The sequence below is a fragment of the Taudactylus pleione genome, unplaced genomic scaffold (assembly GCF_031769625.1).
Source record: "Taudactylus pleione unplaced genomic scaffold, aTauple2 ptg000536l, whole genome shotgun sequence".
Classification (NCBI taxonomy): domain Eukaryota; kingdom Metazoa; phylum Chordata; class Amphibia; order Anura; family Myobatrachidae; genus Taudactylus; species Taudactylus pleione.
Genome location: NW_028284938.1, coordinates 1,507,961 through 1,520,450, shown reverse-complemented (window position 1 = coordinate 1,520,450; position 12,490 = coordinate 1,507,961). Strand labels below are relative to the sequence as shown.

The following is a 12,490-nucleotide window of genomic DNA, read 5'->3' as shown; positions in this document are numbered from 1 at the left end:
TCCAGCCTGGAGCATAGTGTGCAAAACCTTCCGCAGTTCCATGGCTTTGTTCCGGTCTAATGGAAGACCCGTGGTGAAGAATCGGGATGGGGGCCTGTGCTGGAAGGAGAGGGCATACCCGTGAGAAACCACCTCGAGAACCCAAGTGTCTGTCGTGGTCACCGACCAACACTGGGCGAACTGCAGCAGGTGGCCTCCCACTCTGGGATCCCCCAAAGGGAGGCCCGGACCGTCAGGCCGCAGGTTTGTCATCGGACTTAGGGGCCGGATGTCTGGTACGCCAGGCCTGCTTCCGGGGCTTGGCCGATTTTTGGGGGCCAGCCTGACGGGGCAAGGACTGTGCTTTAGGCCTACCATAGGCCCTGTAAGGCCGAAAGGATGACGTACCTGAACTGGAAGGAGCTGCAGCAGACGGGAGACATGCCGATTTCATCCGGACCAAATAGGACTTCTCCATTAAAAGGCAAAGCTTCCAAACCCTTTTTGGAATCAGCGTCCGCCTTCCAAGATCGCAACCATAAGGTGCGACGAGCCGCCACAGCTGCCGAAGAAACCCGGGAAGTCAGGGTACTGATATCTAAAGCCGCTTCGTTAATGTAAGTGGCCGAATCCCGGAGATAGCCTATCAACTCGGTCTGTTCAGCCGAGCAGTCGGAATTGAAAGACGCCTCCAAACTATCAGCCCAGTGCTCCATAGCTCTGGCTACTCAACAAATGGCCATAGCTGGCCTGGCTGCCCCCCCTGCGAGGGAATAAACGGACTTCAGGCAGATTTCCACCTTACGGTCCGTGGCATCCTTTAAGGAGGACATGGAGGGCATGGGTAACGTGGCACTTCGGACTTGGCGTGTCACATGAGAATCTACCTGTGGCGGGGATTCCCACTTAGCAAAATAATTGTCCGCAAACGGATACGCCACTGCTAAACGTTTTTGAGGCTGATACCGTCTGCCAGGATGTTTCCATGCTTCCTCTAAGTGGTCCACCAATTGACCCGAAAGAGGAAACACTGTGGCGTCACCCTTAACATCTTTGAAAAAGGCATATTTGGATTTTGAGACGGGAGGTTCATCATCCTCAATAACTAAAGCTGTGCGGACTGCACGAATAAGGCCAGGTATATAAACCTTAGACTTAGCGTCCGACTCTTTAGTACGGAGAGGTTCTTGTTCCGACAGACCCAGAATCTCCCCATCATCGGTCGTCCCCTCGTCATCCTCATAAGGAGTAGACAGAGACGCCACCGGCCGCTTGTGAGGCCGTAACACGGACTCCCCTTGTAACACGTCTGACAAATGCTGCACAGAACTTATTAACCCACGCAGGCTCCTGAGAAACCTGAGGAGGGGAAATAGGGAGACTGTGGGGTACCATAAGTTGTCTCGGGAACCCCTGCAAGGGTGACGACACCACTGACTGCTGGGACAATCCCATTTGAGGGAACGTAGGTTGTGGAGCTAACTGGCCCACTAGGGTTGTAAGCGCTTTAGCGAAACAAGCCCAGGGCAGTTCCTGTACCGGATCCGTGACAGTAATTGGCCGCGTCAATAAAAAACACGGCCGACATAGCCCCTCCGCGCTACCCTCCCCCTCCGCTATAGGTACCTTACATGTAGTACACAGAAGCTGGAGAGGAAAATCACTTTCAGACATGATGGCAAGTATGTGACCTCTCTCACTGACATTTGTATAGTGAGAGAACCGCCCTGCAATCACCGCACCGCAAGGGCTTTAGCAGAAGAAGATCAGGGACAGTGAAAAGGCTGACAGTAGAAAGTGAAAGTACTGGCAGCAGACGCCAGCAGCAGTCACATACAATGAAAAGAAATCAATCCCTGCACTATCAGCGCTGATCCTCAACTACGCAGACACAGGGCTTGGTAGGACTCAGCACTGCATACACAGACCTGTTCCAACGGAGGAGAGGTATGCTGGGGGACCCAGACCACGATGCCACCGATCAGCAGCTTCCAGCAGCGTTCACCATGCTTCCATAAAGATGGCCACTGAGGAGCAGAGAGGAGGCCGGCCTGGGGGAGGAGCGCTGCCACAGGGCCAATCGGCAGGTGCAGAGAGGGTTGTGTGCAGCGGGGGAGGCGCCGGCTGTGTACAGGGAAGGCGCGCTCCCCTGGCATGCAATTAACCCCTGGGACGCCGCAGCGCTACAGCTCAGCGGCGGTCCACTGTCCCAGGGGGGTAGTGGAAGCGCAGGTCCGAAACCTGGCTCCACGCTGCAGCCAGTCCCCAGGGAGCCCCCTGCCTCGGGACTCTGGACCATGTTCCAGCGGGGACCCACCGCGGGACCCCGCTGCTTACCTGCTGTCCCCCTTGAATCCGGCCATGGTCCCAAACATCTGGGGTCACCGCTAGCTGTGACCCAGATGCCTACCAGCATCCCCGGATCAGTACCGGCGGGGGTGTAGGGAAGACAGCATGGACGTCAAGAATGACTGTCCATGCTGTACCTCCAGATGTGCAGCCACAGCTGCCTTGTAGAAAACTTCAGGAGCTATCCTTAGCACCCCTCTAAACAGGTGCATCCGACTCCGGCCGGGCACCAACCAAACTGAGATGCCTTGGCCCGGGGCCGGGGTATAGGAAAGGGACTCTAGTGCATCCTGGGAGGCTGAAACTTAACTCTATGGTGCCCGATGCCTGACGTCATCACCTATACCCCAAGGTATCCTGTGGATACCCTATGGACCCTGAAGTAGAAAAGTCCAACACGGACTTTTCGCTCACAACAATGCAAGATTATAAAATAAATTAAGCACTGTATATTCCGGTAACATGATTAAATATCTAAATAATAAAATATTAAAGTCCCTTTATACCCAACAACAGTACGAGGAGCACATATGGGATATTTGGATCTTCTGGACCATGTGCTGTTCTGTAATAAAATATATTTAAATATCACTTGTCCTGGAAACCATCAGAATTGAAGGGTATGCAGTCGGGAAGCCGGCGGACCTAATCCCGACAGCCGGCTTCCCGGCTGTCATATCCCGGCAAGGGTATAAAGACAGGCGTCGATAAGCCGACGCCTGTCATTAGACATATGCCGGGAGCCCGACGCCAGGCATCCCGATCGAAGGGACGCCGGACGCAGATAGCCGTGTGGGGGGGGGGGAGTTTAGGGTTCCCGGGGGGGACTTGGGGTTAGGCATCTCCCCCAGGAGGTTAGGTTTAGGCTAGGGGAAGGGGGGGTTAGCGTTAGGCACCCCCGGGGGGACTTTGGGTTAGGCGGCGGGGAAGGTGGATTAGGGTTAGGCACTGGGTGGGGAGGGTTAGGGTGTAGAAATAGGTTAGTATATACTTACCGTTGACGATCGGGAATTCCTCCTCTGCCGGGATGCCGCTGTCGGGATTCCAACCGCCGGGCATGGGTCCGGTGGTAACTCATACCAATTCCGATTTCAATAGAGATAACATACACTGTTCAACATACCTCCCAACACTAGGGAGGGAATTCTATTAGCCGCAGTAATTTACCGCATGCTAACTGATCCCCCAGGACTATTCAATTAGCCCCGAAGGCAGCCCACAGTTAATGGGGGATTTAAATCCCTGATAAATAGCCTGTTTTCAGGTGCTGCGACCATGTTAACACATAGGTCTGGGAACTTATACCGGAATCTGTGTTAACGCCCGTTAACAGTTAATTTACCAAAAGAGAAAAGGGGGTCTAAATGAATAGCCCTGGGCGTTAAGGCCTGAGGCACCGCCCTTTTCTCACACCCAGTACATTAGCGGGGCTAACTGAATTACCCCCTATGAAATGCTTAGCATGTCTATAGTGCTAGGCCACCGACATCCTCACTCCCCTCACCCAAAAATCTTGATTTGCTGTACACACAGAAGCACGTAGTTGCTATGAATCTAGAAGAACATGCTGACCATGGAGTAGCACCCTCAAATCGAAACTGTCCTGCCAAAATAAGGACAATGGTTGGGAGGTAAAGCTCGGGCAAGGTGAAATTCCACTGCAGAAAAGTAATACCTCTTACACCACTACTGACAGCTGAAACCCCTCCTACATCTACCACACAGTACCTTACTTGGGTCTGAAACAACTCAAAAAGCTGAGACCATAACACCACTGTCCTAGCCATGTATGAATTCACCAATCCACACATGGCAGAACCTGAAACTATACTGTTAGAAAAATACCTCCCTCCCCACACTGCAACTTGCTGCACATTGGAGAAAACATGATGGACATTTTTTTGGGGGGGGAGGGGGAATCCAATTGTTAGCACTGGGCGTCTAACTAAAGGGCGTCTATTGGAGCAATTCAATTGTTGCTCCGGCCAGATGTGATTAGTATTTTACATGCCCAAACGGCATAAAGCTAAAATCCTGCTTTGGGTGTCTAAAGTCCTGGTTTGGACGCCTAAACTAAGGACTTTTCACACATTTTTTCTCACGCTTCCAGAGGCTGCAAGAGAAACATGTGACTGCTACGGCTAGTGAGTGTCTGATTGGAGCAACAATTTAATTGCTCAGATAGACGCCCATCGCTAACAATTGAATTCCCCTCTTATACTACTAAAAACCCAAATGTCGTCATGTTTTTATTCACCAGCTCAAGTAATAACTTTGATAGACATCGTATATATAAAATTAATTGGTCTGTTTGTTAGGATATGCATTTGGACACCCATGCACCGATTCGGACGAAACCAATGCGAGGTGGTCCAGTTGGATCCTGGCCAGGTTTTAGGGGAGTTAAGGTCCCACTCGGACAACCCATTGTTGTACGCTGGGCAGAACTTTAACCTGGGGAACCTGTTCTGGGTCTTCCACTGGATGGATTTGGATGAAAACTTCACAGGGGGTGACAATTGGTCTGGGATGCCTAAAGGAGAACTTAACTTGAAGATTTAAACCCGGGCAACGCTGGGTACTTCAGCTAGTATTTTATAATAGCGACTTTATTTTTTTAGTGTGCCTCACACTGGCCTTGAAGTAAATGCTTGTTTGTCATATCTGTGTATGTTTCTAGTTTTTAATAATGAAGGAGTTTGTGTAATTATTTTATATAGTAGGTAGTGTATAGGGGCTGGATGTGCCTACGAGCCGGATCTGTGTTTAATGAGGACCCATATATTAGAGGCCAAATGGGAAAGATAGGATCTGACAATCATCCTTCAGGGCCCCCATTAGTGTGAATGGCTATAGCTAAACATAGCTTTTATGGAAAGACTGAACTTCCTCACTAATAACACTGTTACATTAACTTTTTTTTTTACTATCCATACAGGTATAATATTGGCCAGGCGACAATCGGAACCAGGGATAAAAAATAATATTGCATTTTTGTCCTCCAACTATTGACATCTACATGCATTTCAGCCACTCTGTAATTTTAGTCTACCATATAGAAAATTTAAACCAAAATAAAAGCTTACATTTTCCAATATTAGATAAATAGAACTAGATCAATAACTAAAAACCTGTTAAGTCTGTATTTAAGCATAGTTCAAAATTCTACACAAAGGACTTGATTCAGACCTGCTCGCTAGCAAGCAGCCGTTTGTTCCAGATTATGTTCGCTAATGTGCGCAAGCGTGTAGTTCGCAGTGCGCGTGCGCAAACTAGTACGAGCGATTTTGGATTTTGCTTGCTGGCCCTGCAAAGACAGCCCAGTGGAATGAGTGACAGGAGAGGCCGTTTGTGGGTGGTAAAAGGGGCAGGGCAGTAGTAACGGGGGAGTGGAATTGCGGACGCGGGCGTGCCAGAGTGTTTCCACGCCGTTTCTGGGACGTGCATAATTAACAGGCAGCGTCATAGTACGCACACTGAAAATGAAAATCCTGGGTAATTCACTTTTACCCGGTAATTTGCTAAACAACACAGGTTTTTTCCCCTGTGTGAAAGGGTCATCCCGGGACTAAATACCCGGGTCTCCGACCCTGGTTTTTTGCAGGGTCGTAGACCTGGGAATTAAGTCATTGGTTGACCCTTTCACACAGAAAAAAACTGGGTTGTTTAGCAAATTACCGGGTAAAAGCTGTTTTTTGCCATTTTCTGTCTGAAAGTGGTATAAGTGGGCAATTCAGTTGTTTGTGGTTATTTAACTCCCATCTTCAAAAGATTTGCACGACCAGCCCCAAGACTGCACTTTGTGGAATTCTGCTTCGGGACTGGTTTAAAATTCTTGCCACACACCGTAACCGCAGCAGGTTGGACACTTAGCACGGAAGCAGATGCTTAATGTGACTAATCCCATGCATTCTCACACGAAAAAGCAGCCATCATAGGAATTAATTGACTAGCTCCAGAACACTTAGCCCAGGAGCTAAATTCTCAAAAAACAATTGCCCCCTGAACTGTGAGTAAAACAAAGCTCACAAGTGACCCAAACACTGATCAGCCAGGGTTGTATGAGACTTGCAAGCAGGGATCAGAAGTCAGATTCGGGATCGGTGGCTCGCCACAAGGTTATAGTCCGACTCTATGCCCACTTGGATGGTAGGGAATGACGCTGGACACTGGCTGCTGATGTCAAGGTCCTCTCCGTGAAGGGGATTAAGACATTACCATGATTGATAATAATAATGAGTGGAGGACACTTGGGTTCTCTCTGCAATGAGTCCGTAAAGTACACAAGTACCGTCAGCTAAAATGTAGGTATCAGGGAAGAAAGGAAGGGTGGGGAGGGGGGCCACAGAGGCAGGTGTCAGGGTGGGGGGGAACCAGCAGTAGGTGTCAGGGTAGTGGGGCAGCAGCAGTAGGCGTCAGGGAGGGGGGGAGCAGCAGAGGTAGGTGTCAGGGTGGGGGGGAGGCAGCAGAGGTAGGTGTCAGGGTGGGGGGGGAGGCAGCAGAGGTAGGTGTCAGGGTGGGGGGGAGGCAGCAGAGGTAGGTGTCAGGGTGGGGGGGGAGGCAGCAGAGGTAGGTGTCAGGGTGGGGGGGGAGGCAGCAGAGGTAGGTGTCAGGGTGGGGGGGGAGGCAGCAGAGGTAGGAGTCAGGGTGGGGGGGGAGGCAGCAGAGGTAGGTGTCAGGGTGGGGGGGGAGGCAGCAGAGGTAGGAGTCAGGGTGGGGGGGGAGGCAGCAGAGGTAGGTGTCAGGGTGGGGGGGGGAGGCAGCAGAGGTAGGTGTCAGGGTGGGGGGGGGAGGCAGCAGAGGTAGGTGTCAGGGTGGGGGGGGGGAGGCAGCAGAGGTAGGTGTCAGGGTGGGAGGCAGCAGAGGTAGGTGTCAGGGTGGGAGGCAGCAGAGGTAGGTGTCAGGGTGGGAGGCAGCAGAGGTAGGTGTCAGGGTGGGAGGCAGCAGAGGTAGGTGTCAGGGTGGGAGGCAGCAGAGGTAGGTGTCAGGGTGGGAGGCAGCAGAGGTAGGTGTCAGGGTGGGAGGCAGCAGAGGTAGGTGTCAGGGTGGGAGGCAGCAGAGGTAGGTGTCAGGGTGGGAGGCAGCAGAGGTAGGTGTCAGGGTGGGAGGCAGCAGAGGTAGGTGTCAGGGTGGGAGGCAGCAGAGGTAGGTGTCAGGGTGGGGGCAGCAGAGGTAGGTGTCAGGGTGGGGGGGGGAGGAGGCAGCAGAGGTAGGTGTCAGGGTGGGGGGGGAGGAGGCAGCAGAGGTAGGTGTCAGGGTGGGGGGGGGGAGGAGGCAGCAGAGGTAGGTGTCAGGGTGGGGGGGGGGAGGAGGCAGCAGAGGTAGGTGTCAGGGTGGGGGGGGAGGAGGCAGGTGTCAGGGTGGGGGGGCAGCAGAGGTAGGTGTCAGGGTGGTGGGGGGTGGAAGCACAGGTAGGTATCAGTGGGGTAGTAGAGGACAATAACTTGGAGGATCCTTTACTGACACCTTCACCGTAGTTGCTCAGTGCAATGTGTGACCCACGTTGGCTGACCGCAGCTGTACACCCATTCATCATATCAACAAGCAAGTACAGCAAAACGCATAGAACTGTCCCGTTCACGGTACAGAGACACATGGTGCGGACAATTCCGACTGCGCCGGGAATCTACTGACCTTAATAACCGTAGCTCTGCGAGGTCCAAAGTACCGGCCATTGGTTAGAGCGCACCTCTCCTCTCCCAGCACCCGCCGCGGACTACAACTCCCGGCTGCCCCAGCTGTTCGGTTAGAAAAAAAAAATTCAACTAATGAAACTTTACCTACACAACAATGTGATTACTCCACGACAGGAAAGGGATTAACGTTACGGACGTGGCTACGTCACCGGAACTGTGCCCACAATGTGACTGGAGGAGGAGCTATGTAACACGAGGATTGAATGTAACTATAATGTTAGCGCCCAGGTCGGAGTCTGAGTGGCTAGTAGTAGTGTTGCGGTGCAGTAGGCAACTACTAGGCGGGATGAGACGAGGAAAGTAAACATCCGGGGTTTCCGATATGTCTACTTCTGGTTTCTTGCGCACACATTACATTCTTCAGTCATCAGCCTTAAGTTATGTAACGCCTGTGCTTAGGTTAAGTCATTTTCGTTTGTTCAGCCACCAAAAACGCAGTTGGTCCAGCCAGGGCCATAACTAGGGTAGTGCGACCTGCAGGGGGCGCTGTTTGGGCATGTCAATTTTCTTGTTTATTATTGCTCTCACTTGTAGCTTGCTCTTTTATCCCCAGCATCTCCTGTCTCCTGTCCCTATCTTTTCACTTTCCCATGAAGCCATGGCCCTTTTTCAGGTGCACTATCTTATATCCATATTTAAAAAATGTGGGGGGGGCAATGCTCTCTCTGGCACAGGGCACCAAAAAGTCTAGTTACGGCTCTGGGCCCAGTGAGGTGTGTATCCACTACACGAGAGTGGAACAACTATGATTACAACATTGTAATCGTTTCTCATCCTGTGCAGTGGATAATGTGCCCATAACTACTGCATGATTAGTGAGCGATTGAATGATAACAATGTCGTAATCGTTCAATAGCTCAGATACTGTCAAAAAGGATAAGCCAGCCATACATGGTGCGATATGCTGCGCGACGGGTGATCTGACGTCTGACATATCGGGCAGTCCCCACACTAGGTGCAATCGGGTGGCTGACCGCCTGATATGCTGGCTCCCCCACCCGCATAGCGTTGCATCGGATCGCATCCTGTGATCGACTGAACCTGTAGTAAGATCTGGTGCTGTGATGTACGACCCCATGGGTGCGCGCACTATCTGATATCATGCCCTTACATGGTACGATAAAGCAGCCAAATTGCATTAATCCGTCGGATCGGCTGATTTATTGCACCGTGAATGGGCACCTATAGATTACCCAAAACTCTGTCCACAATGGTGACTGTGGCAAGACCAGTTACTACGCATCCTGCCCTGCCCATTCCACATAAAGTAAAATTATGCTAAAAATATAACATCCGAGCATCAAGCTATACCGCTAAGTACCCCCTCCAAAAGAACAAGTACAGGAGCAAATGCAGGATTTCAACAGGGGGGTGGCGAATTCCATATATGCGCGATAGGCGAATGTTTAACAAAGCAAAACTAGCGAAAAAGGACATCTTTTTGTGGGGAAATCAGTCTGTACCCCATAAAAAGCTTCAGAGACCCTCTGAATCAATATAGAATAGTAGTAGTAGCCATAATAAAAGTATTTAGTGAACTTATTTTGAGGCAAAGGGCTGTTACATGCATATTTGCATATGTATGGAAAAATTACAAAAAGCAATGTCTTTTCAGAAAAATAAGTATCGCAATTACATTTGAGGTACCTGAAAATGGGTACTAGTATATTCTGATGTCTCTAAAATGATGATTTAAAAAACCCTTAAAAATACACATGCTGCAGCCTCCTGCAATTTCAAAAACACCTGTCTCATCCATATAGCCCCCCAAAATACCAGGCCCCCCACTTTTTTTAGACTGATTTGGTCATTAACGGGGTGTCCAAAGGGTTCTGGATAAAATCCCCACATTTGCACCCCAAAATAGCGATTTTGCACTTCCAATTCACCTGCCTATATGTGGAGAAACGTTTTTGCCTTTTTTCATGTAAAGTTTTCGCATAGGCATAAACGTCCTGAAATTGAATACAGAGAAAAGTAGAAAACTGGCACAAATCAGCAAAAACTTTTCTCCAAACGGCACTTTTTCCAGGTAATTGAATTTGGCCCTTTATTAATGATTGCAGACACCTGTGTTGAGCTAGCTAAAAGATGAGGCAGATGTTTCACCTCAGGTGGCTGCAATCATCAATTAAGAGAGAAATCCAGAAGCAGAGCTGTTTGTACCGGGTGGAAGGGGTCATGTTGGAGGGTCTGTATTATTATTAAATTGTATTTATAAGACGCCACAAGTGGTCTGCAGCGCCATACATAAGACAACAGTAGGACATTACAGGGTAGGGATGGACATTGGAAGCCTGGCTTTGAATAGTTGCCGGGCAACCACATAAAATCATGCGATGGCAACTAGCCATCACATTGCAACAATTCAAAACTATAACCATCGCGATGGTTATAGTACCATCCGAAAAGGAGGGGGGACCTCGTGGCACCTCTGCCTATGTCACAGTGGGCGTGCCCAGAACTCCAAGATGCTGGGCTGTCCCCAGGTTCCCCCTATAGAGAGAATAGATGCGCATGGCATATATTCTCCAGCTGCAAACCTGCTGCTCTGCTATGCAGAGCGAGGGTGTGTGCTCACCCTCCACAGCCAGCCATCACAAAGCTGCATCTGCTGCTGGCAACCAGTGAATTTTCAGTAATTGATGGAAAAAGTATTTTCATCGAATTGAAAACATCGATTGTTGCTAACCATCGGCTTCCGATGTCCATCCCTAGTATAGGGTATACAGAACTTTACATTACAATACAGTAACTGAGAAATAAACAGAGCACAAGTAACAATTAGCACCACAATTCTCAGTACAAATTACAGCTGGGAAGGTGAAGGCTGTCAAGTGCTAGAGAAGAAGCCTGTGAGAACAGGAGGGAGAAGGATCCTGCTCCTAGGAGCTTACAATCGGGAGCCACATGACATGTGGAGTGAGCATTTGGATGGGGACCTGAGAGAATTAAGTAGGTGAGGTAGAGGAGGGTGAGTGGCCTGGTGCAGGGTTATGTGGTAGAAGGGTACGCTTTGATGTATAGGTGGGTTTTCAGTGCACGTTTGAAGCTATGCAAGGTCAGTGAGAGCCTGATTGGGACGAGGGAGCTTATTCCAGTGAAGGTGGGCTGCATCGGCAAAATCTTGGATTCCAATGTGAGATGCAGTAACCAGGGTAGAGGAGAGGCAGCGGTCATTGTCTGACCGATGTGAGTGGGAGGGAGTATGTAAAGAGATGTAGGGAGCAGTGGAGTTAGAGAGGGCCTTGTATGTAAGGGTGTGGAGTTTGAAGAGGATTCTGTAGGGGAATGGGAGCTAGTGCAGGTTTTGGCTGAGGGTAGTGGTCGAAGTAGAATGACGGCAGAGGAAGATAAATCTAGCTGCAGCATTGAAAACAGATTGGAACATGGGAGGCCAGGGATGAGAAGGTTGCAATAGTTGAGCCAAGTAATGATTAGTGAGTGAATAATGAGCTTGGTAGCATTCTGGAGAGGAATGGCCTAATGCGAGCGATGCGTAGCTGGAACCGACAGGATTGAGATAGAGATTGAGGACCTCATTCAGAGCCGGTCGCACAGAGCGTGCGGTCGGTCTGAATGAGGGGAGGACCTCTTGAATTTTCAAGAGGTCCTCCTTTGCGATGGTAAGGCTGTGGGTTAACACCCACAGCCTTACGACCGCCTAAGGCGATGGTCAAGACCATCGCGACCATCGGAGCTTACGACGAGACCCTAGGGTAGGGTCTCCCTTGTCTGAGCCGGAAGCTCTCCACTGACATCACTATGAATGTCAGTGGGGCCGCCCCCAAACGGTAGGCGTTCCCATGGGAACACCCCCGTTTGGGCTGCCACCCCCCCGGCCCGCCTTCCAAACGGGGCGAGCTGTCAATCAGCATCGACAGCTCGCCCCCTTTGGATCGGGACCCGCTACGACCGTCGCTGTCGGTCATAGCGGGTCTCACGCCGGCACCGTCGTGCGCATGCTCTGTGGGGGGGCCATCGACCCGGTCCGAGCGAATCGGCGCTAACGACCGGGTCTGAATGATCCCTTGAATGTGGGGGTGAAGTGGAGGGTGGAGTCAAGGGTGACAACCAAGCAGCGAAATTGGGCAACGGGAGATAATGGTATTGGCAACTGTGATAGATTGGTGGGAGTGGAGACTCTGTTAGGGGGGAATATGATGAGTTTGGTTTTGTCCATGTCGAGCTTCAGAGAGCGCTTGGACATCGAGGAGGAGATTATGGAGAGGCAGCTGAATACCCGAGAGAGGATGGAAGGGGAGAGGTATTGTTGCGTGTCATTGGCATAGAGGTGGTATTGGAGGCCGAAGGAACTGATAAGTTCTCCCAGGGAAAAGTTGTGCAGGGGGCCCAGGACAGAATCCTTTCAGGCGCCAATGGGAAAGATAGAAGAGGGTGAGGTGGAGCAGTTGGTGAGGTAAGAGGTGAACTAGGCATGGGCAGTGTTAGGCGAAAGGAAGAAG

The 12,490-nt window shown here is 50.7% G+C and overlaps 1 protein-coding gene across 2 annotated transcripts in view; it reads right to left on the bottom strand.

Annotated features, from left to right (window-relative positions):
• Nucleotides 1–8,166, bottom strand: part of SLC39A10 (solute carrier family 39 member 10) — an 82,003-nt gene extending 73,837 nt beyond the window's left edge. The window contains exon 1 of one of the 2 annotated variants that reach the window (XM_088451042.1): nucleotides 7,963–8,166. The gene's annotated coding sequence lies outside the window, so the exon portion shown is untranslated. Of the gene's footprint in view, nucleotides 1–6,357; nucleotides 6,561–7,962 lie in introns of those variants that run through there. The other variant, XM_088451043.1, reaches the window with a different exon arrangement.
• Nucleotides 8,167–12,490: the final 4,324 nt, after the last annotated feature.